Source organism: Vanessa cardui, chromosome W, assembly GCF_905220365.1.
Source record: "Vanessa cardui chromosome W, ilVanCard2.1, whole genome shotgun sequence".
In the NCBI taxonomy this organism is placed as follows: Eukaryota; Metazoa; Arthropoda; class Insecta; order Lepidoptera; family Nymphalidae; genus Vanessa; species Vanessa cardui.
Genome location: NC_061153.1, coordinates 5,012,726 through 5,038,779, shown reverse-complemented (window position 1 = coordinate 5,038,779; position 26,054 = coordinate 5,012,726).

Genomic DNA, 26,054 nt, shown 5'->3' with positions numbered 1-26,054 from the left:
ACGAGTTATTGCAGTTATACAAACGCTTGCAGAACGTGGTTTGGCCTTTAGGGGATATGATGAGTCTTTGGATCTATACATAATGGGAATTTTTTGGTTTATAGTTTACTCGAACTTGTGGCTCAATTTGATCAATTTTTAGCAAGCCATATTGCAAGATAAGATTAGTTTACAAAGTGATTGTCGAAGAAATACAATCAGCTGGGTACTTCAGCCTCTCAGTGGACTCTACGCCTGACCTATCACATACGGTTCAACTAAGTGTTATCTTGAGATACGTATCACCGTCTGATGGTATGCCCGTGGAACAATTTCTGACGTTTTTAAATCTAAAGTCATACCGGAGAAGAGATGGCAAATATAGTACTCAGTTATCTAAAGGATTGCAAAATAAATATTGCAAAGTACAGACGACAATCATATGACAATGCTGCTAATATGTCAGGATGATACAAAGGGATGCAGCAAAAAATTTTAGAGCATAATAAATATGCTGTATTTATACCATGCGCTGCACTTACTTTTAACTTGACTGGTCGCAGTGCTGTTGATTGTTGTACGATCGCAGTGATTTTTTTTAATTATGCAGTTGTTATACAATTTTTTTTCGGCATCTACTCATCGTTGGGCATTTTTTAAAGAATGAATAGACAACTATAGCGTTCTGTAGTCGCTGTCGGACACTCGTTGGGAAGCTACGGGTGCAATATTACAATCCTATCCGAAGAAAAGGTGAAACCAGGTTAGAATCACAACATATTTCAAACAAAATGCAAGAGTTTGAGTTTATATTTATGCTCACTTTGTGGAATGATATTCTAGTCTTTTATCACACCATTAAAGGACTCCAAGAAGAAGGATTAGATCTTAAAACGTGTTCCAATTTGTATTATTCTTTATCGGGTCATCTCGTTGAAATAAGGAATCAATTTGAAAAATTTGAGGCGAGCATGAAAAATTTACTAATGGGGAATATAAGGAAACTCGAAGACGAATTAAGAAGAAACAAGTAAATGATGGAAATGCAAAGGAACTTGATTTGAACCGTAGAGACAAATTCCGTATTGAAACTTTCAATGTAATACAGTGAAACTTGGTTAAGTGGAACCTGGATAAGTAAGAAACCTCCATAACTGGAACTCATGCTGAGGTCCCTTGGCACCTTGGCACTGAATTACCTTTGTTAGCGAGGTAAGCCTCTATATCTGAGATTTATTCTTTCGATTTATCATCATAGTTACCTCTATAACTGAGACAGCGAGTAAATTTTATATGCATAAACCTCTGTAACTGAGATAACATTGTTTGTTTACTCATTCTTATTCTACCCACAAATTCCACACGTAATTCCAAGTACGTAAGTACAAATTTTGAGCTTCAATTTCAGCGAAAAAAAAATTATGTTTGTGGAAAATTGTACTGCTCATAATAATATGCCCGCGCTAAGCCACATTAAACTCGTGTATCTGCCTGCGAATACGACAAGTCAATTGCAGCCAATGGCTCAAGGCATCATTAACCATTTCAAAATGTATTACAGAAAAGAAGTTGTTCGACATGTTATTAAATCTATAGAAGACAATCAGTGCCCACAAATCGATGTTCTTCAGGCAATGAGGTTTGCTAGGAAGGTTTGGTTTTCTGCGACCAAAACTACATAGCAAACTGCTTTAAAATATCTGGAGTAGCTGTAGCTGAAAGCTTACAAGAGGAGGACGATAAAATATTTTTTTCTAAAAAATAATACCGACTTCAAGGTGATCACTAAAAAGTAATAAAAATAATTTGATTTAAACACGTATTATTGAAATCGGCCGATCGTATATAAATATTTCTACATTTTGTTTTTTCGCTCAAAATCGTCCGACAAGAGACAGAATTTAGAAAAAATATTTTATTTCACTCTTTTTAGTGTTATTTTCTCAAAATAGAAATGAAAATTCCTTATGTAACAAATGGTTATTTGTTGATTTTTTCAAAAAGCGCTGAACCTTCAATAAAACTTATATGGGACCACTTCTGGAGCATGATATACCAAACAATAACATAACAAAAGAAATGTTTAGTGAACCTGTACTTCTCTTCATAAAAGCTACGACGAGAAGTATAAATCCATATATTAATGTTGAAAGAACTATTTCCTAACTCCTAGTAATTGAGGACTTACACCTTCCATCATCAGCTCAGCAGTATAATATTATGATTGGCAGAAGCAAATGCCAATATAACTTCAGAAAATATGTAAAACACGGTACATGTGCCAATACAATTTGAGGGTTCCCCTCGATTTTTCCAGGATTACATCATCAGACTCTGATATCCTCATCATGGTACCATTCCAGGAGTATCTTCTTACTTACAAAAAAAAATTCATCAAAATCGGTCCATAAATGGCGAAGTAATCGGCGAACAAATATAAAACATTAACATTTTGTTTGTTATTTGTAAAACATTAACAACCTCGCAGGGCTAGATTGAGAACATCATAAACAACAACTTTTGTTTTATGACCTTGAACAAAACTAAATATTTTTTCCAAAAAAACACTTCCAAGTTTTTGTTGCACTCTCTAACATTTCAATATCCTTCCGTGTGGCGTCATTCATATTAAATAATAATAGTAAAAACCCTCAATGTAATCACGTGACTGGCACGCTATTGGCCAGCGGTTTTCGGAAAGCGCGTAGAAGGGTTTCGCGCCGCCCACACGCTTCGCTATACGTCTTCGTATTATCAGTTTAACTGACACAGCGACGCGCAAATGTTTGCAGGATGTAACAGATTTTGTTCCTCTCGTGGCTACGATGACGAATGTTAATCATAGTGTGAATGTTGCTATTTTATGTTTACGTCCGGAATTAGGATTCCCGGAAATTTTTACTCTGAAGTGCCGAGCAAAAAGTGACGTTCAGTCTCATGCTCCAATTTAAACACTTGACTAATTAATTTGCAAAAGATTATTTAGTTATTTGGTATTCGTATAACGTAGTAAAGTTAATGATTATTTTATACCTTTTCTTAAACTATGTACCTAATCTCCCGGATCCTATCTGATAATAGGATCCTCAACTCCTGATAATGAGACCGACTGTTAAGTATACTTTGAAATAAAAAAGAATTTTCATAATCGGTCAAACCGTCTTTGAGATTCCGTAACATACCTACCTACATAAAAAAAGTCCCGACAAATTAAAAACCGCATTTTTAAGTCGTTTAAAAAAAGCTATAAAGCTAAATGAAAGTTAATTACGAGCAAGAAAAAAAATATTTCTCAATTTTAACAATCTAAGTTAAAATAAGGTACCTATATATAAACTGCTTGTACTACTACTACTTTGCTTTAATTTATCTTATTCAAGGTAAACTAATGAGTTATTTAATCTAACAATAACTAAAATCCGATAATCACAATAAATTAAAAACTTGTCAACATTTGATCTGGCCGGCCTATCCATCAAAAGCCGTAATAATATCAGTGTTGCCACCTTGGCGATATTGTCACTAAATCTGGTGATTTTTTATTGTTCGTAGCGATATTTTTCAGTCGATTAGCGACTTTTATTTTTTAGTGATTTTTAGCGGTTTTTCAACCAGAATCTGGCAACACTTTTTTCCTGAATCCTGAATGCTCCCATTCATTCGTCTTTCGTTTCTTATTGTTTCGTCATTCTATTCATTTCTTAAGTGAATTCGTTTGTAATTTTTCGTGTCCCGTAAAAGAATAATACTTCTGAGTGGTGGTTATACAAATTTCTTATATTTTGTTATCGCGAAGTGAAAATCGCTGTAAAATGGAATTGCCGCCAAAAAAAAAACTCTATACACAAAAATACAGAAAAGAATGGGAACAGGAAGATGAGTTCAAGAGCTGGCTTAAACCTGTACCTGGTGATGATCTGAAGGCGTATTGCTCTTTATGCAAAGCCGAGTTATTGGCAAAAGTAGCGGACTTGAAAAAACATTCTGCAACAAAAAAACATAAGCAGAAATTGCAAATAATATCTAGCAACCGAACAATAGCATTTTCACCAGCTGAAAAGTTATCGACACCCAAATCCCGTAAAGCTGAAGGAATGCTAGCTCTTTACATCACAGAACACAGTGCAGTTTCTAACATTGACCATTTGACAGATTTAGTTAAATCTGCTTTTTCTGATTCTCAAGCCACACATGACTTAAAAATTCATCGTACTAAGTGCACTGAAGTTATAAAAAATGTCTTAGCTCCACATTTTATCGAAGAATTGATTAAGGATATAGGACAGCAGAGATACAGCTTAATTATCGACGAATCAACGGACATCAGTACCAGCAAACAACTAGGTATTGTAATCAGATATTTTAGTACAAATCTTAAAAAAGTTGTTACGTGTTTTTTGGCTTTGGAACCTCTTAAAAGCAGCGATGCCCCTGGAATTGTCGAAGCTTTATTTTGTTGCCTACAAAAATACGGACTCGACAAAAATAAGATGGTAGGATTAGGCACAGACAACGCGTCTGTAATGACTGGCATTAATAAGGGCGTATACAGAATACTGAAGAATGACATTCCCAATTTAATACTTATACGATGCACATGTCATTCACTACAATTGGCTGTTTCTCATGCATCGGAACATGCGCTACCAAGAAATATAGAATTTCTGATACGAGAAACTTATAATTGGTTCGCCCATTCCACAAAGCGTAAAAGTGAATATGCAGACATTTATGAAATTATAAATTGTGGCGAAGCTCCATTAACCCTTAAAGGAGCCTTGTAGACAATTGTCTACGTACTGTTTACAAGGCAAAACGGAAGTAGAAAATTTTTTTTTTGATTTCTGAACGCATCGTTACGTATTCTTTAGTTTATAACAATAAAAAAAAAAGAATTGTCAAAACTTATTTCGCGCCAATTTAAAAAACTTGAAGACTTTTAGCTGTCAAGTTGAAAAAGTTCGGGTGTTGTGATTTTGTCGAAGTTTTCTGATTGGATTTTTACGTAAAAAATACGTAATTTGCGTATAACTAATATTCAAAATATTGGAAAGCAGGTAAGAAATTGATATTTCACTAGGTTTTTGTAATTAGGATCAGCTTTTTACAAAATTTTGATACAAATAGGTATGTTGCCAAATGTTTACATTGCGCGTTTAGTTCATATTTCCTTTTCTGGTAATGTTTGCACTCAAACGTTTTTCTAGGCATGGGTGATGGGTAAAAAGCTTTTATTTTTACTATTCCAGTGTTTTCTTTGAAGAATGAAGCCTGCAGATATAGAAGCATACTTGGCTGCATTAGAAGCGGGTGAAATATCTGAGGATGAGGAAGATATTGGAGATGATAATGAAATAGAATATTACCCAAGCGCTCAAGAATTGCTAGATGTTTTGGAGGATGAAAATAGGAGAAGAAGTTTAGATGAAGATAGGAGAAGAAGTTTAGATGAATTAGAAGAAGAAGAAGATAGTCCTGATCCACCTTTAGTCGAGGTAGAACCTGATCCGCCGGTGATACCTTCGTGTTCTGCGCCCCTTTCAGGTACAGCTCTTTGGAGATCTAGATGTAGAGAACTGATTTGGAAAAAAAAAAGTTTAGAGTGGGATGAAGACCGGATCACCTTCTTGGGAAATACATCGCTGCCAGAAGACGTAACTTCATTAGAAACGCCCCTACAATTTTTTACACGGTTTATGAATGATGAATTTATAGCAAAGATTGTTGAAGAAACCAATTTATATATAACCCAAAACAATATTGCTAACTGCCCACCAGTAACACCATTAGAACTGCGTCAATTCTTTGGTATTCTGATTTTTACCACAGTTTTCCACTACCCAAATGTCAGAGCCTACTGGGGAAAGTACGGTTTTCAGAATATAATGGAAACAATGACTTCTAAAAGATTTGCAAAGTTGAGAACTGTAATTCATTTCAATGACAACTCTCTTCACAAACCAGTAACTCACCCAGAACATGATCGTCTCCACAAGATAAGACCCGTAATTGACCACCTCAACAATTGTTTTTCATACACTGTGCCCTTAGAACAAAGACTGTCCCTTGACGAGCAAATGTGTGCCACGAAAGTGGCACATTTTTTGAAACAGTACCTACCAAACAAACCACACAAATGGGGTTTCAAATTTTACGTAATTTGCTCTTTATCAGGATATGCTTACAATTTTGAAATATATTCTGGAAAGAATGAGGAGTGCCAACCTGATGAGCCCGACCTTGGTGTAGTTGGCAATACAGTGATTCGACTTTGTCGAAATGTTCCAAGAATGGTGAACCATATAATTTACTTCGATAATTACTACACATCGATACCACTCCTACATTATTTGGCATGTCAGGGAATTTATGCTCTAGGCACTATACAGAGGAACAGGCTGGGTAAAACCTGTAAACTGCCCATTCAAAAAGATTTTATGAAAGAGACTGTTGCAAGAGGCACTTATGAAGAACAAGTCGCTAATTACGAAGGGAAGGACATATCTGTGACTTGTTGGAAGGATAATAAGATAGTGACTCTTGCATCCACCTACGTTGGTTCAGAACCGGCAACGACCGTCTCTTGATATGATAAAAAAAAGAAGGCTACCATTTCAATACCATGTCCTAAAATTATAAAAGATTATAATTCCCACATGGGAGGGGTAGATCTAATGGACAGTTTCTTAGGGAGATATAGAATTAGAATAAAGAGTAGAAAATGGTACATGCGGTTGTTTTACCACATGATTGATTTGAGCGTAATTAATTCCTGGATATTATACAAGAAAGTAAATGAAGGAAAAGGAAATACGAAGAACATGAATCTTGGAGAGTATAGAGCCGAGTTAGCCGAAAGTCTATGTAAATATAAAGTAAATGGTGATGGAAACAAGAGAGGGAGACCATCGAGAGGCAGTTTAGAAAGAGAAATGGAGTTGAAGGCCAAGAGAGGAAAAATGTCGTACGTACCACCGAAAGATGTTAGGACCGATGGCATTGCCCACCATAAAAGGCGCTGTGAGAAAAAAAATCGCTGCAAACTTCCAAATTGTAAAGGTTTTACACGTGTCGAGTGCACAAAGTGTAATGTGGCTCTGTGCCACACTAAAACTAGGAATTGCTTTGGTGAATTTCATGGTTTTTGATTTAACTAATTCCAAAAGGCTATTTTTTCTTAACTTACTTTATATGCAGCTGTGGTAGGCCGGAACGCGCACTGTAGCCATTTGGCAACATACTGTTTTTTTCGTTTTAATAAATGAAATAATTTTCAAATATTTTTTTTTATTATTTTTCCCTTAATATATGGCCCCAAATACACTCGTTGTATTTTTTCGTGTAAAATTAAAAAGTCGCGCCTTTAAGGGTTAAAGATTGTAAGTTTATGTGACACTCGCTGGTTGTCTATTGAACCAGCAGTTCAAAGATTCTGGGACAATGGGCAGAACTGATTTTACATTTTGGAATCGTAAAAGATCGTTGCTATACGGCTGATATCTTATATGCTATGTATAAGGACAAAGCCAACTATTTATATTTGCTATTTTTGAGAAGCATACTAAATGATGGCCAGATTGCTGTAAAAAGCTTTGAGAGTGAAAATGCAAATCCTCTTCAATTATTAAATGTGTTAATTACATTCTTGCGTTCAATTTGCAACAGGATACTTTTGCCAAATGTAGCAGTTACAGATAAGGACTTTTTAAATATTGACATTGAAAACAATCTTAATCCGGTTCCATACATGGGATACCTCTTCGAATCAGAGAGTGAAAAAACGTCATTAACAAATGATACCTTGTCAACAATAAAACGCCGCTGTATTGATTTTAATGTAAAGTTAGCAAAGGAAATACAACAAAGACTGCCCACAAATTATGCTGTACTGGAATAAATGTCGAAACTTAGCCCAAATACAATTTTATGCCAAGGCAAAGATAATTCAATTTCCGAACTCGCAAAAGAGCTGGGCTACAATCCCAGTGACATTGACAAAATATTACAGCAATGGCATCGTATTTGTTTTGTACACTGGAAGAATACGACCGATGTTATTAAATTGTGGGTTGAAGTACATGACCACAGGAATGCGGCAGGTATAAACGAATTTGGAGAACTGGCTCATCTTGCCATCTCTGAGTTGTCATTACCTCATTCCAACGCTGAAGTTGAAAGAGTATTTAGTGTTATGAGCATCGTTAAAAACAAACTGCGCAACAGGATGGCGAGTCCACTTCTAAACTCCATACTTTTTATTAGAAACCGATTGAAGGTATTAAATGTCACATGCTTCAATTACGAATTGCCAAGCGACGTCATTATGGCTATTGGGAAAAACACTAAATATTCTTTCAAAGATCCACCACAAGCGTCAACATCATCAGCGCCGGTCGCTATGGAGCCTGTAGATGATACGGATAATAATATTACGGAAGATTTAACATCGGAAATTTTTGAATTTTAAAATTAAGTTAATTTAAAAAAGTATTATGCTAATTTTATAAATTAAGTACTTATTATTTTGATTATTGTAATTACTTATATTTTATAAAAAATTTAGCGACTTCTGGTGGTTTTTTTTTCACTCACACACAAAATTACAAAATCTAGTGACATTTGCCAATTTATCTGGTGACAACATTATTTTCGAGGTGGCACCACTGAATAATATTAATCGTGACTCATTATGTAGGTACATAGGTAAAACCACAACGCCTTCATACTCCTACTTATCAAAAGGATAAAACTGACCGTATTAAAAATGATAAAAGGTTAAATCGTTTTGTTTAGGCACACGGCATGTTTAGATACATAGGTACGTAATTTACGTGTATGACTAATGTATTCAACATTTAACTATTTCTATAAAGTAATATGACACACGAATCTATTAAACATTAAAAACTGGCCATCATCTTGAAATTCCGGCTACCAGAACCAAGAAATAGAAGTGCATTTTAAATTTTTTTTTTTTGGGAAGAAAGGAGTCAGTGATATTAATTTACATTCAACAATAGAATTAATGCAAATAAGTTTCATCAAAAGATTTCCGTTGAAATAGAATTAATGCAAATAAGTTTCATCAAAACAAATTATTTTTCAGTTTCAAAATAGTAGGTATCTTTTCTATGTATCTATCAGAATCTTACTGTAAAGACAAGGCTGTATGGTCTAGTATCATTGCCTATATCAAATCAAGATGAATTAAAATTAAACCCTGCAATGTGACATTTATGTATTTGTTTACATTTTTTTGCAACTTTTCGGCCTTGTTTTACAAGTTTGTTTTATGAATCATTAGTTTTAGATTTAACAGTTTTTGCAACTTACTTTTAGTTGGACTACTATTTTGCGACATTGCTACTGACCATTGCAAATGGTGAGTTTAGTTCTTTCCACCATAAGACAATTAAAAGGAAATTAAATAGTAAGTATGTTTATTTTTTCTGCTATGTTTTGCATTTTTTAATGATATGTTTTGTTGGGATTTTCTTTTAATATTAAAGTGTGGAAGTTTTAATTCATTCTTTATACCTAAGTTACCTATGTAAAATTTTGCGTATTTTGTGATACAAAATTAAATGTTGTCTGTTACTTTGCACCTCTGTACTGTACAGATGTGTACAAGACCTTGTTGATCTCCCTTAAACAATTTTAAATAAACCAATCAATTTCAAATTTTATAAATGTCATACAATTTCTATTTTTCTATCTTTGTGCTCAACAACTTTCTTTATTGTTATTTCCTATGATTGTTATTGATATTCCTTTCTTTTAGTAAAATAAGTTTACATTACTAATACAAAGTAAGATTAAATTCTTAGAGGAAGCATAAATTAATAATGTTATTTTTGAATTGATAAGACAAAAAATTAACTAAATTATTAAGCATGTAATTTAACTATTTTTATTTTCTTTTAGTTTGGAATTCAATAGCAGCAGATGTATTTGCTTAGATTTAAAATGTGAAAGTAAAGTCCTCATTCAAATAAAAATATTTTTATTTTGCATATGTAAGTTATTGGTATTGCTAATATTGCAATTAGAATTCAATCCAACACCTCTGATGGAATGTTTGTTTTATGAATTCCACAATACATATTTCAGTATGGATTGTATTTTCTATCCAGTAAACTTCTGTTCTTTAATAAGTCTCATAATCTCTACAGGTAGACAACTTGTCAAAAGTTGTATATCAACCATGCTGGCAAAGAGCTGATCAGACCAGCTGGGATTGGGTACCTGAAGCGAGCTAGACCAGGAAACTATCAAACCTTCCTGCTAATTTTCAGAGGAAAATCTCAATTGAACAGCAATCATAAGAGTAATAAAATTATTTGATTATAAACAAAAGGCCTTGTTTTTTATTAATCTTGGTATTGTATGTCCCTATGGTATTTAGTAACTGTATTAATATGACTCAATATCTTTTATTCCTTTCTTCATCTAATTTGTTATAATAATATTTTTGTATAATAAATTAAGAACTGAAATATATTTTTTGTAAACAAAAAATAGACCTTAATTTAATAAGCTTTAATTTTTATGCTTAATATTGTTACATTCTTGTTAAATTTTACATTCAATTGTTTTTTTTTTACAATTTATTATGAACAAACTTTATACAAAAAAAACCTAAGGGCAATATTTTTATTATTCTGACTGCCTCATTTACAAAAAAATTGCAAATATGAATTATACAATTAACTTAAAAAATATGATCTTAACTCTGTTAAACTGATTTCATGATGGAATTAGGATCTGGGTATAAAGATTCTTCTCAAGTTAAAAGACAAACTTAAGTTTTAGCTCATTGATTTTGTTTTAACAAATTAAAAATAAAACAAAACATAATCAAATGATTGTATAGGTTTGGAACCACACACCATTTAGAATTGATAGTTTTATGGAGACCAGCTAGTTTGTAAGTATCGTGTTTAGGTAATGAGAACGACTTGTCTGTTTGAACGCTTAATTGATACTGACTTGCTTGCTTTTATATTTGCTTAGGAATGTGAAACATACAATGAAATTATGTTAATGTATGGGTGAACCCATACAATGATGTTTTTTTAATTTAAATTTTATTCCATGGTACCTCTAAGGGTTAAATCCCGGGGATGTCTGTGTGTATCCCGCACATATTGTTCTATGTAATCACCTTCACAACCTACACATAATCCACACCTAAAAATTAATTGTTCATTCACTCTCGATAGCACTTGTGAGTTTGACTTAATCTGGTCGAAAGCCCAAGTGATTTTCTCTACTAACATTTCACGGCTTGTGATTTCACGTCCACTATACACCAATGTTTTGACGTGTCCCCATAAATAAAAATCTAATGGCGTGATATCCGGCGACCTAGCGGGCCAGGCACGAGGTCCGCCGCGCCCAATCCATCGACCAGGAAAATTATTGTTTAAAAAATTCCGGACTTCGCGAGCATTATGAGCTGGCGCTCCGTCATGTTGATAGTACATAATACGTAAATCAGCGAGGGGTATATCTTCCTCTAAATCTGGTAGTGTTTCAGTGAGAAAACGCAGGTATGTTTCTCCATTGAGTCGCTCCAAAAACACAGGGCCTAGTAAAGTAGAATTTACAATTCCTGCCCACACATTGACGCTAAATCGGCGTTGAAAATGATGAGGTCTAGTTTCGTGTGGATTTTCATGGCACCACAAATGCTCATTGCGAGAATTGAACAAACCGACTCTGCCAAATGTTGCTTCGTCAGTCCATAAAATAGTTGGCCTCTCGTTTAGCACCCAGTTACAAAAAGCAACTCGCGCGGGTTTATCGGGTTCGTTTAATTCTTGGACGCGAAGAAGGTGAAAAGGATATTTCCCTTCATTGTGTACAACACTCCATGCGAAGTATTGCGATACATTAAACCGCCGGGCTGCATCGTTGGTGATCGCTGCTGGATTGGCTTCGAAGAACTCCAGGATGTCTTCTTAGTCTCGAACTGTGCGCCTTGGCGGACGACCACTATCTCTTAAAGGAGAACGGAATTGGCCGTAATCGCGTAATCGCTGTGTGGCAGCTAGCATTGTCACGCGGCTTGGAGTAGGCACATTTGGAAATTTAATCGCATATTGACGACATGCTTCTGAAACGTTGTCATCGCATTTCGCTAAAATGCGAACCATTTCAGTATATTCGATATTGGAATATGGCATAGTGAACTTATTAACTGAAATCAACGGACTGAAAACTGAAATTAGCAATAAGAACACGTTGCGCGGGCACATCAAAGCGTAAGACTGCGACGGCGCATCAAAGCGTTAATTACGTCAAATCAAGCATGTTAACTCCGCCCATTTTGTGGGTGGAGCTAAAATCAGACTATTATTAACTGTTTTTTTTTTCATTGCCGTATAGAGTTTTTAACATAAGAGAAATCAATTTTAATATTTTTAATTTTGTATGAAAGTAAAAATTAATGAGTTATGAAAAGTCATAAAACAAAAGTTGTTGTTTATGATGTTCTCAATCTAGCCCTGCGAGGTTGTTAATGTTTTACAAATAACCCTGTATATACCGGTCGAATTGAGAACACTCTTTTTTTTTAAATCAGCAACGACAATAATCAACAGCCAACATTCCAAGATTTTATAAACGTCGATGAAGGTTTAATAATTTCAGGAGAACTTAATGAAAGCGACATTGTTCATACCTTCTCGTCTTTTTCATTGGAAAATAAAGAAGAATAAAAGAAATAACAGATATTTATTTATACATCTGAAACACTGGGTAAGTGGAATACCTCTATAAGTGAAACGACATTGCAGGTCCCTTGATGTGTCACTTAACCAGGTTTTACTGTAATTGACACACTTAATACTTAAATGCAAAAAAGAGGTGATTTATACCAAGTAGTTTCACAAAAGTTTTTATTTCTTGCGGATCTAAATAAGTCATGTTCAGAATATGAAAAATATATCCTTTTTGCTCTAATGCTAATTGCTCTTAGAATTTTACCCAGAAGACTTCCATGAAAACTTCCTCGGCGAATTTAATCATTTTTACAAAAATGTATTTAATTTATAATTATATAAAATATGAATCTTCAGAAATAGAGGTCACCCATTCCGGTATATATGAAATGATTATTAAAGATAGAGTAAAGTGCGTTTTCCCAAATATAGAAGTGGCGTTTAGAATCTTTCACAGCTTAAGCTAAGCCAAAGCTCAGTCTGTGTTGCGTAGTTTAATTAGACCAGTGGTTCCTAACCTGGGAGTAATTACCCCTGCAGGGGTAAAACGGAGATTACAGGAGGGTAACACGGGATGGCACGAAATAGTATTAAAAAAGCAATAAACTAAATAACAGTACGGTAAACGGTAGCACGGCTCTCTCATGCCCGCGGCTGACGGCGACGACGCGGGCGGCGGGTAGCGGCGGTGTGGGAGATGTGAAGCGGCAGCGCGACGCGCGGTGACGTCCATTTTGTTTACCTAAGCATAGGAAGAATACGCATTTTATTTGATCCTCCGCCGCGCATTGCAGAAATCGACTTTTTGAATTGTTTAAATTCAAAGGTAAGCAACGTTTGTTAATATTGTTTTATTAATATTTTCACGAGTGATTTGTTTACGTAGGTATGTATTAATTGACATTTGTTTTAGGTACCTAAAGGTGTTTTTGACATGACCTTTACTTCATCTGACAAAAAGCGCTCTTATGAAGAAGCATTTCTACAATGTGGTTTCACAAGCATCGTAAACAATAATATAGCCTCAGTGTGTTTTATGTAATAAATTGCTTAATCCGGAAAGCATGAAACCGAACAAATTAAAAACGAGTCCACAGATGTTGCTTCATCTTCATAATTAATGGTGTTTACACTACATATGATGATGTAAAGGAGGAATATTTGTTCTGCAAGTCTTTGCCCACTACTACTCGAGGCGAAGATGTATTTCAAACGTTAAAAGAGTTTATTGATGAAAATGGCCTGGCCTGGTTAAAGCTCGGAGGTTCGACGACCTCCGTGGTCGAGTGGTCTGTACACCGGTTTTCATGGGTACGCCACTCCGAGGTCCTGGGTTCGATTCCCGGCTGAGTCGATGTAGATTATCATTTGTTTTCTATGTTGTCTTGGGTCTGGGTGTTTGTGGTACCGTCGTTACTTCTGATTTTCCATAACATAAGTGCTTTAGCTACTTACATTGGGATCAGAGTAATGTATGTGATGTTGTCCCATTTTTATTTATTTTTATAAAGCTGGTTGATACTTGTACAGACGGGGCACCTTCCAAGATGGGCATCCGTTCTGGTTTTCAGGCACTGGTGAAACAAGCTCCTCCTCAAGATTTCGACTGTCATTGCTTGATACAACGTTACGCTTTGGTTGTGAAAACGCTTCCACCAGATTTGCTAATCACGTTGAGTGTCATAGTAAAAATTGTTAAGCATATTCGAGGCAGTACTACGAACGCAAGATTATTCAAAGTTTTGTGCGATGAAGTTGGTGCTACATTTAATGCTCTTACCATACAGTGGTACGTTGGTTATCAAGAGGAAAAGTTCTAAGTAGGGTATACGAATTACGAGAAGAAATTGGATTGTTTTTTGAAAATCAGAGAACACAAAGAGAAAAAGAATATTATGCAAAAATTAAAGACCAAACATTTGTTCTAAAGATGGCACACCTTGCTGATTTATTGTCTAAATTAATAGCCCGAATATTTCACTGCAAGGAACGAAAGACAAAATCACGTTTGAAAATTCCATGGTTCAACATTTAACGGCTGTGATAGACTCACTGCAGCAATATTTTCCGAATATGGACAGTCATGAGTCCTACTTTTGACTTTTAAGGCCATTTTCTACTTACGTCGATATTTTCAAGGACGAAGATGTGTTAGCAAAAGTAGAGTATCTCGGACTACAGGAGAATAACTTATTAAAAGTTGATTTTCAAAATGATAAACTCAGCACATTTTGGCGAAAAGCAGCTGCAGAATACCCTATTATAGCTGACAGAGCTTTAAAAATGTTGATTTCATTTGCTACAACTTACAGATGTGAAACTGGTTTCTCGACTCTTGTTACATTAAAAACAAAAGCCAGAAACCGTCTGAATGTTGAGCATGATATGAGATGTGCGTTGAGTGAAACCGAACCTAATATTGTCAAACTTGCGAATGCATCTTAATAAACATATTTTTTTATTTATTATTTTTTAGTTACTGAGTTACACAACCCTGCTCCATGAAGATAGCTGATGTAGATTTCCCTCGAACTGAACAATAGCGTGCATTTATCGAGAATGCTTCATTGCAATGTCTAATAAGTTTCTTTTGTTATAATTTTTCCCATCAATATATTGTAAAGCTTACATCGAGTAGCAACAACAACAACAACAGCCTGTAAATTCCCACTGCTGGGCTAAAGGCCTCCTCTCCCTTTGAGGAGAAGGTTTGGGACATATTCCACCACGCTGTTCTAATGCGGGTTGGTGGAATATACATGTGGCAGAACTTCTATGAAATTTGTCACATGCAGGTTTCCTCACGATGTTTTCCTTCACCGCCGAGCACGAGATGAATTAAAAAGACAAATTAAGCACATGAATCAGCGTTGCTTGCCTGGGTTTGAACCCGCAATCATCGGTTTGGATGCACGCGTTCTAACCACTGGGCCATCTCGACTCTCACATCGAGTAGGTTGTACATTAATTGTAAAATTAGTTTTAATTAATTAAATTAGGTTTTAAATACTTTTTGTTTTTTTTTTCAGCCCTCCGTCTGTAGCTAATGTAACTGGCGCAGTCGCTAGGATACTAGAATAGGGACAGTTAGGTCATCGCTAGTATCCTGAACCTACGGACCAGATGCAGCACCGGGAGGAGAATCCAAACTTCGATTCGCGAGGAAAAACCAAAGATGTATTTAATGTGAGTACAATTGAACTATGCTCGTGTTGCTCTTATCCTAGTTGTAGTCCCACTCCAAGATTTATCATCCCAGAGTTGAATTGAATTATACTTAATTGCACACCACAAACAAAAAACAACAAAAAAAATAAAGTTACACAAAATTAATAAAATGCAAAAATTGAATATAAAAAAAGAAGTAGATTAAAAGTGCGTGGTAAAATTAAAAGACAATGGGCGGTCTTATGGCTTATTAGCCATCTCTTCCAGACAACCGAATCAGAGGGAGATTTTAAAACCATCGGCGTAGGCGGTGCAGTCATAAACTTACATACAAATATTTACACACTAATACTTATACTTAATAATATTATGTATAAATAATAGGTGTACAATTTATTAAAATGGAATATTCAATATACATACATAAGAGTATATTTGTGCATACAAAAATAAATAGATACATACATATACACAGGCAAACATACATATATAATCAATAAATATGTAAATAATATATAAACTAATCGATACATCCATATAAAGAAATATTTATATATTACAAAGCTACATTTCTAGAAAATGTTTCTTGACAGCTTTTTTAAAAACTGGCAGTGATTGTGCACGTCTAATGGACAGGGGTAGGGAGTTCCAAAGACGGGATGCTTGAACAGTAAAGGATTTGCTATGAAAATTAGAGGAGTGGGAAGGAATTTCGAGAAGCAAGTTGCGTTCAGATCGAAGGGAACGCTCGTGGGAATCACTAAGGAATTTAAATCGTTCTTTTAGGTATGGAGGGGAAACAGGATTGAATAGTATACAGTATAGCAGATTGAGAATATGAGTATTCCTGCGAAGGCGAATTGGGAGCCACTTGAGCTTCTTGCGAAATTCGGATATATGATTAAATTTCCGTAAACCAAATATGTAACGTATACATAAATTTTGAATGCGCTCAAGCTTATTTAGTTGCTCCTCAGTGATGTAGATGATTCTTGATGATTGATTCTTGATTATGCTGACACATGCTATGTGTCAGCATAATCAAGAATTGGTAAAAGAAGGCTATGTGCAAGCACAATTTTAGTAGGAATCGGAAGCATATTACGTAATCTGCGGAGTGATCCAGCTGAAGCAAATATCTTACGACTTATGTCACAAATTTGTAGTCCCCAGGCGAGATGTTGGTCAAACAAAATACCCAGATTTTTGACACTGTCACTGTAAGAAATTTCAATATTATCGAATATTATTGGTGGTAGCTGCGTTCTATCGATTCGAGCTAGTAATTTAGAGCTACCAATTATTATCGCTTTCGTTTTAGATAGATTGACTTTTAAGCCGAAGGATTTGCTCCAGTTTGCTATTGATGTGAGATCGCTATTAATACAGTTTATAGTTTTAGTTAAATCATTAACTGTGCAGTGAGAGTATATCTGAAGACCGTCTGCATAGAGGTGATAGAGAGAAGTGATAATATTACTGATAGAATTAATAAAAATTGAAAAAGGAGAGGGGACAACACGCCACCTTGCGGGACACCGGCAGAGACCATTGACCAGTCTGAGTATGAATCATTCAGTCTGACTCGCTGTCGATGTCCCTGCAAGTAATTTTAAAACCATTCAGTAACCGTAGGAGATACGTAAAGAGTGCGCAGAATATCACACAGGATATCAAAGTCCACAGTATTAAAGCGTTACTGAAATCAAGTAACGTCATTAAGGTAACCCTTTGATTGTCCATATTCCATCGTATATCTTCAGTAATTTTGACAAGTGCAGTAATCGTACTATGACCAGGACGGAAACCAGATTGAAAAGGATTAAGGAGACTATGTTCTAAAAGAAAATTGCTAAGCTGTTGATGTACAAGACGTTCAAGAGCTTTGGACAAAAGTGGAAAAATTGAAATGGCCTATGTCCGAATATCGTCCCATTTCAAGGATTTCAAGGATTACTTTTTTTCGGGAGAGGAATAATTTCAGCATTTTTCCAAATAGATGGAAAGGCGCAAGTAGAAATGGATGCATTAAAAATTGATGTGATAACAGTAACCAGGATATCAATGATGGGAATGATCATCTTACGACTAATGCAGTCAGACCCGATAGAATTGGACTTTATTGCTAAAATACTCTTCTTAACGTCACTTTCGGAAAACTGACTAAAAATAAAAACAGGAGTATCAGGCGTCGGTAAAGCTTAAAGTTGATTCCTTGTACATGTTTTAGTTGCACTGTCAATAGCAACAGAAGAGGAAAAATAGATATTTAAATCATTAAGATTCAAGTTTTGAGAATAATTGTCCTGTCGCGTCTTACCAACTCCTAGTGACTTTAAAAAATTCCAAACTTTACAGGAATCTTCTTCTTCGATGACAGATTTGTAGATATGGCGTCGTTGTTCATCTCTACACACTCTATTGCAACGATTTCGAACTTTGACATATTTCTCTCTGTTTGACTCACTGGCGTCTGATCTATATTTCGCTTTGGCATAGTTTTTTTTATCCTGTAATTTCCTTATTTCAGATGTAATTCAGATGTAATTCAGATGCTTGATCCGCACAGGTCTGATAGGCGCGTGGACATCATACAGCTGGGTTAACAACGAATTGAAAATAGCAACTTTGTTATCTATTGTATGTGCATTTTCAACCGCCTTCCAATCGATTTTAGCTGCATCTTTAGACAGTCGCTCCAGATTCAAAACTACTAAAATTGCGCTGCAGAAGAATTCTTGATTTAGCTTTGGGTGGTTTAATTTTATAAGACAGATAGAGAAGGTCATGATAGGAGAATGCATAGGCATCACATTGACCATGTTTAGCAACATGGTCAATCACATGGTCAAAACAATAATTAGATCCAGAAGAGAAGGAGAACAATTAGGTAGAACATGTGTGGCAAGCAAAGGAAGAATGTTTAAATTAGCACTGTTGACAAGAGAATTCAGTCTGGAAGACCGGTGGTCATTTTTCAGCAAGCATGTATTGAAGTCGCCCATGATTACTGTGTGACTATATAAGGGAGTAAAATAATGTAATAAGGTCTCAAAAGTTGAAAAATAGTCAACAGTAAGACATGGACTATAAAAAACCGAGTGAGTAAAAGTTTAGTGTGGGAGAAAATAGTTTCAACAAAAAGATGCTCTGCTGCACCGGTCTGAGGTTGCGAAGTATTCATGATATTAAAAGGAATATGAGAGCGAAGGTAAATTGCAACCACTCCACCTGTCCGGCCGATACGATCGTTCCGGATTAGGTGGAATCCCGGTAAAGAGAAGGAAGTGGAAATTAAAATAGAATATTAATATTATTACTAAAAGACGACAACAGATCAGGATAATGTACATTAATATGGACTGCATTGAAATTTTTTGAACAATCTGTGAAGTGAGAGTTAAGGCTATCACTCAAAGGGCATGTACTGTAAAAACTGTCATCACTAGACAATCCGTCGGAAGAAGATAAGGAAAAAACGTGTCACAATCATGTGTTAAAGACATTTTCAAATAATAAAAATAAACAAATAAATATCTAGATATAAATATGTATATATATGTGAATACAAGGTATTTTTACTATAATAAATAAAAATAAAAACAAATTAAAATTGTATAAATTTATGTATATGATAAAATATCTATAAATATAAAATATTGTATAATACAGTTTATTATTTACCTAAAATATATCAAAAGAATACAATAAAACCTTTGTAAATTCCATTCAAAGCACCCGCCAACTGCAAGGAGAGTAATATAAAAAAATACACAACATAACATAATAATAGCAAATTAGCAATACACATAACATCCTGCAATTTTGTTTACTTATAGTTTTCTATAGGCTTGGAATTATTATATATTTTAAACAATAGAGTTGAGACAAAGAAAACAAAACAATAAAAAAAAATTAAAAAAAAAAAAAAAAAACGTGACAAAACTAGGTATGCCAATTGTCGGGAAGCATGTCGGTCACCTCCATGTGGTGCTCTCTGGAAACGTATGGGCGGCAGCACCGTAGCAACTCCGTTGCGATGCTGCCGTCGACACGGCTAACGACCGACAGGGGCGGGGGGGAGTATATTGGGGACGCACGTTGTTCCGCTCTGCAGCAGACTGGAACTTCACCCCATTATACGCAACCTTAATCCTAAGGTCTAGCGTGCCGAGAGGATGAATGGCCGGAGGGCATCCGGTCGCTAGCGCTACACAAAAAAGGCGATATGGAAAATACTCCAAAAGGTATAACTCCCCAGGTGGGCAGCGGCAATAGCCGTCAATCCCACCCGGAGCTGGTGTCCGGCAAGCGCCCCGACTGGAAATCTGGGGGGGGGGGGGGCGCACATACCGCTTATCCGCACGCCGAGAGCGTCAAGAGCCGAGGAGGCTCCACCCGTTCTCGCAGCCTGGAGTTCTCGCAGGCTGTGAGAAAAGAGTGCAGGCGAGGCCCGATGGCCGGAAACGCCTGTGCGTCAGAGAGGAGAAAGGATCGCAGGGGTCAGAGTCGACGAGTGACTCAGCATTTGCTGTCGTCCTAGGAATCTCACACACAGAGAAAAAAAAATAATAAAAAAAAGAATAACAATAAAAAAAAAATTAACGATTTAAATTATATAGTTTTTTTTTCCTATACTTAAATTAAATACGATTCATACTATGTGTGAAATTCGCAAAGACGGCAGCACTGATTTTCAGTGATCACCTTTTTTTTTTTTTTAATATATGGCTTTTATTTGTGCCAAGAGAGCACAGATTATTTCGCCAATGTCACGTGCGATGGAGAAGACACGATGGAGAAGTGATCACCTTATTTCCGTACGTCAAGTGAACGACATTGTCAATAGTCCACTATTATATCGTGTTAAAATCAAATAAAAAAAAAATAACAGAAATAAAAACAAGTCTAGGATGCGCTCAGATACCTCGCGGCGGCAGTGGAGGTTGGACGTGTCGCACAATAGATTAAAATTTAAAACTAAATTATATTATATTACGCTGAGATCACAAAGATGCAGAAACGTGAACCTACCTACGAATTATTTAAGGAGAAAAAAAAATAATAGTAATAATAATAATAAGTGAGTAATATATACTAATTTCTGTTTTTCTTTTTTAAATGTGTTTTAATATAATCTAAATCACAATAATATTACTTTTGAATCTTTGCATTTTTCGTAGGTATAAATTAATATAGCGAACATATTATTACAGAAGGTCGCAAGCAGGTCGAGACGTGCCGTTTAACAAATATCATAACAATCAAATAGAGGTTGAAATCTATTCACTAAATAGTCTAACCAAGTCTGGTCAATACTCCACCTTGCCAATGTGCCAAGCACTGTAAGGTGAGTAGATTTGATTGCATATTAAAAACGTTATAAGATTATATTGAATTATCATTTTATAGTTATGACATATACATATATAAAATCTCATCTATATATACATACATACAGACACACATACCTACATATTATACACACACACACACACACACACGAACATGTATATATATCCATACATATGTATACAATTAAATATAAATCATTATATTATATTTAAATTAACAAAGATAAATAAAATCAATTGCTATGTTTGCTTTTGTTTATCAAGAAGAAATTTTCTGTATTTGTTTCTAAAATTATGAATTATATTTAGGTTCCTTAATGGCGGTGGAAGGTTGTTCCAGCACTTGGTGGCGGCGTATCGAAAACTACCACGCAAGGCAGCCGTTCTATGGAGAGGCATAAGAAGTAAATATGATTTCGATCTGGTTGCGTATGTGTTCGTATCGTGCGCCCAACGAAGCTTGTGATAAAGGTATGGCGGAAGTTTAAACTTGATTACCCCGAATAAGAGCGTCATAAAATGCAGTTGCCTACGGTACTCCATTCTCATAATTCCTGCGTTATTTAAATATTGTGTGACATGCGTACGTGGAGGTATATCGAAGAATATCTTGCACAAGCCTTTTGCACCTTTTGAATTAAATTTAAATATTGCAGGCGGAGATGCAGGCACGTCCCTCGGATGAACTGGGCGCTGATTTCCAACAGCTTGGCTGCTATTGAAAAGGTCGCAGACCGCTCCCGCAAGATGAAAGGCCTCGTCTGCGACCTGCGTGAGGCCACGCGCAATTTGGAGGCGGCAGTCTCTGAGCTCCTGCGGGGTCATTCCAAAGGCGCCGATGTGGAGAGGCTCGAGCGGGAGAATTCCGAGCTTCGAGCTGAACTCGGGACCGTCACTCAGCGTTTGGAGCAGCTGACGGCACAGTTTAACGCCTTCCAGGCAAAACAGGATCTTACTGTGTCTTCGGTTCCATCCAGCTCTGTGGCGACGCCCAAGCGCGCGACGCCGACAGCGACTACTGTTGCGGCTCCTGCAGCGCTAGCTCCTGTCGCGTTCAGAAAGCGTGCCCCTTTAGCTCAGGCTGGGATCGCTCCTACGGGGGCTGCGGCGATGCCGAGGGCTTCTGTTGCTCCACGCGCTCCTGTTCCTCAGGTGAGCAGTGAAGCCGGGCTCATGGAGCAAATCGGAGCCCTCATGGAGGATAAGCTAGCCGCCTTCAGGGCGGAGCTTTTTCCTGACAGGGCATATAGGCCTGCGTTGGCGAAGAGAACTGCGCCGATCCGACCAGTGGAGGCCCCTCGGCAGAGTTTCCTCCGTCCAAAAAACGGAAAAACAGGGGAGGAAGAGGAGGGTGGGATCGTCTCCTCCGACGGTCACTGTTTTACCACCGGTGCCAGCCCCCTCTCCCTCCTCCTCTCGTCCGACGGCTTCAGCCGCGAATTGGTCGACGGTGGCGGCCAGGAAAGTGCAATCTGGATCGCGGCCGAAGGCGCCTTCCCAGCCTGCGGCCCAGAAGGCACCTAAGAGGGGGCTTCCAAAGGTGCCGACGACTGCGGCAGTCGCCATAACGGTCGTCGAAGGCGCGACGACGAGCTATACTGAGGTCATGCGTGCTGCTCATACGCAAATGCAGCTCCGTGACCTCGGTATCGAGACGGTCGAGTTTAAAAAGGCCATCACTGGCGGGGTACTATTGAAACTCAGCGGCCCCGACAGTGGTGAGAAAGCCGACCGTCTCGCGGCGCAGATGCGTGAGGTCCTCAAGGACCTAAACGTGAGGGTGGCTCGCCCAATAAAAATGGGCGAGTTACGGGTGCTCGACCTGGACGACGCCACGACGCCGGAGGAGGTGGCTTCGGCCGTCGCAGAGGAGGGTGAGTGATCGGCGGATGACGTCACTGTTGGCGATATCCATCGGACACCCACGACGCTCGGCGCCGCCCACGTGAGGTGCCCTCTAGCCGCCGTGCGCAAGCTGGCGGTGACCTCACGCATCCGCGTGGGATGGGGCTTCGCCAGGGTTGAGGTGCTGGAAGCAAGGCCGCTATATTGCTTCCGGTGCCTCGAGAAGGGCCACGTCGGACGGATGTGCCCGAATGGGGCAGACCGAAGCGATCGGTGCTTCGCCTGTCGAGAGCGCGGCCACAGGGCGAGCCAATGCACGGCCAAGTCGCTTCGGTGCCCCTTGTGCTCAGATATGGGTCGCCCATCGGCCCATCGCCTGGGCGCAAAGGCATGCTGTCAGACGGGGGGTGGAAGGAAGAAGGGTAGAAAGACCGCCCCTTCCACCCCGGCTTGTACGACCGCCGAGGCTCCTGCCTCAACACCGGGCTCTGCCCCGCAGGAGGACATGGAGATATCCAATTCGCGGGAGTAGGGATGCTGCAGGCGAATCTGAATCACTGCCGCAATAAATAATAATAATAATAAATTTGATTTATTTAGGCATCTTTGGCCCACTTGTTAGTAAGCTAGGCCGCACACCAGGCATACAACTGTTTCTCCACAACTGTCGCGCCACATTTGAAATGCGACACATTTAACGCCCCCATATATTCCTACGTGAGCACGCACACCGAGGATACATTTGTAGCGGGCGCACTTTGTGGCGAGACGTCATCCGCGCTACAATAATTCAAGATCGAACCCGTTCGTTTTTTGTGTCGCGTTGGTTTGAAAAAATGAAAGACAACATTGAATTTTACGTTGAATTTATTGCAGAGGTCGAAAAATACCCTATATTATACAATCATACACTCAATGATTATAGTAACAGACGGATTACTGAAATTATTTGGACTAAGATTGGTGAAAAATTCAATGAAAAGGGTAAGTACCTATCTTTTTTGTACATTTAAAATCGGGCTACACTGTGTAATTATTATGCCATGACACCAGCCCATATGGTTTTAAGAAGTAATTACACAAATATTCTCGATTTTCTATAGCATCGTTATTCGGTCTCCCATGATTTATATTATTCGTAGCGGGATTATTTCCGTCATCGGTTGGAGTTAAAATTATATGATCATTCTTTTTTATAAAGTTATGTAAAACACAAGCAGCTTTAACAATTTTGACTGCTTTCTCGACTGAACATGAAATTGGAGTTTCAAAAATTCGAAATTTAGACACTAGCATACCGAAGGCGCACTCGACAATCTTTCGTCCACGGGATAGTCGATAGTTAAATATTCGGCGATTGTTGTTTAAAGATCTACTATTATACGGTCGCATTATATTAGTGGACAAGGGAAAACCTTCGTCAGCTGCAAAATAATAAGAAAATGACCATCCAAATTCTTCCTCACCAGGCAAGGGCCGTGGCGTAGGTATATTCAAAGTATTATTATTTAATGCTTGGCATAATCCCGAATTTTTAGATACTCCTGAATCACTATTCCTCCCATAATCACCCACATCGATACTCGTGAATAATTCGTCTGCATCAGCACACGCCATAAGGTGGATAGAAAAATATTCTTTATAATTAAAGTATGACGATCCAGAGTTCATAGGCTTTTTCATTCTCACATGTTTTCCGTCTATGGCTCCAATGCAATGAGGTAAATGCCATCTTTCGAGAAATCCTTTTGAAATGTTTAGCCAATCGTTTGTTGTGGGTATTGTCATATACATTGGCTGTAAAACTACCCATATAACATCACAAGTTTCATCAATAATTTTTCCAATAGTTGTTTCACCTCTTTTAAATACGTAAGACATTGCTCGAAATGAGGATCCAGTTGCCAAGTACCTGAAACAATTCGTATAATTTGAATGATTAATTTTATTGATAATACTGATTTTTGCAGGTGATGATTGTAAGTCCAAATGGAAATTCATACGTTCAGCCTACATACGAGCTTTGAACACAAAATCTAAAAGTGGGTCTGCTGCTGGGTCGAAAAAGGAGTACTATTTAGAGCCATATTTGAAATTTCTAAACCCTTTTACAAAAAATCGACCACAAGAAGGTAATATATCAGTACAAGAAGATGAACAACTTTCTGAACATGAATCCCAGATTGAGGAAACTTCAAACAATGTGCCAGATTTGACATGTGCTGAGGGAGATTCACTCAGAAATGAAACGCTTGTAGCTTCTGTGCCCAGTCCCCATTCTTCGAGCTTATCGATACAGACTCTTCAACCATCAAAATCTCGGAAACAGATGAGTGAAGCAGACAAATGCACTATTGAATACTTTAAACTAAAAAAACAAAGACTGGAAAATAATCAACAATCTGAGAAACAGCCAAAAGATCCATGCGAAATGTTTCTTTTGAGTTTAGTTCCATACATGACATCCATGTCCCAGCAACAACAATTAACCTTTCAAAGAGGGGTACTGGAATTAATAGAAAATATTAAATACAGGCAGCTTCCTTGTCGATCATTGGATACGAATTCGTCAAACTCAAATTTATCGACATATTATAAAAAAAATTCGCAAGTTCTAAATTATGACCGTCCGTTGCAACGGGCAACCGAAATTGCTCAATCTGAAAACCAGTATATGTGGCCTTCGCAAGCACCATATACAAATCCTCATTCAGAAAATGAATATATTGAGTCCCCAGCACAACAATCAAATGAGACTTCTCAGTCTGAAAGTCAATATCTAATATATAAATCATACATACCTTAAAGTGATGAGTAAACGCCCTTCAGCCGAAATACACTCTCTGAAATGGGTATTTTGTTTTGTTAAACTTGATTTTACTAAATTTAATAACAGGTTGTATGTGTTTTCAGACATTCGATAATATAAGTGGAACTTTTCTTCGTGAGATTTTAATTTTTGTGAAATTTTGTAATTCCCGTA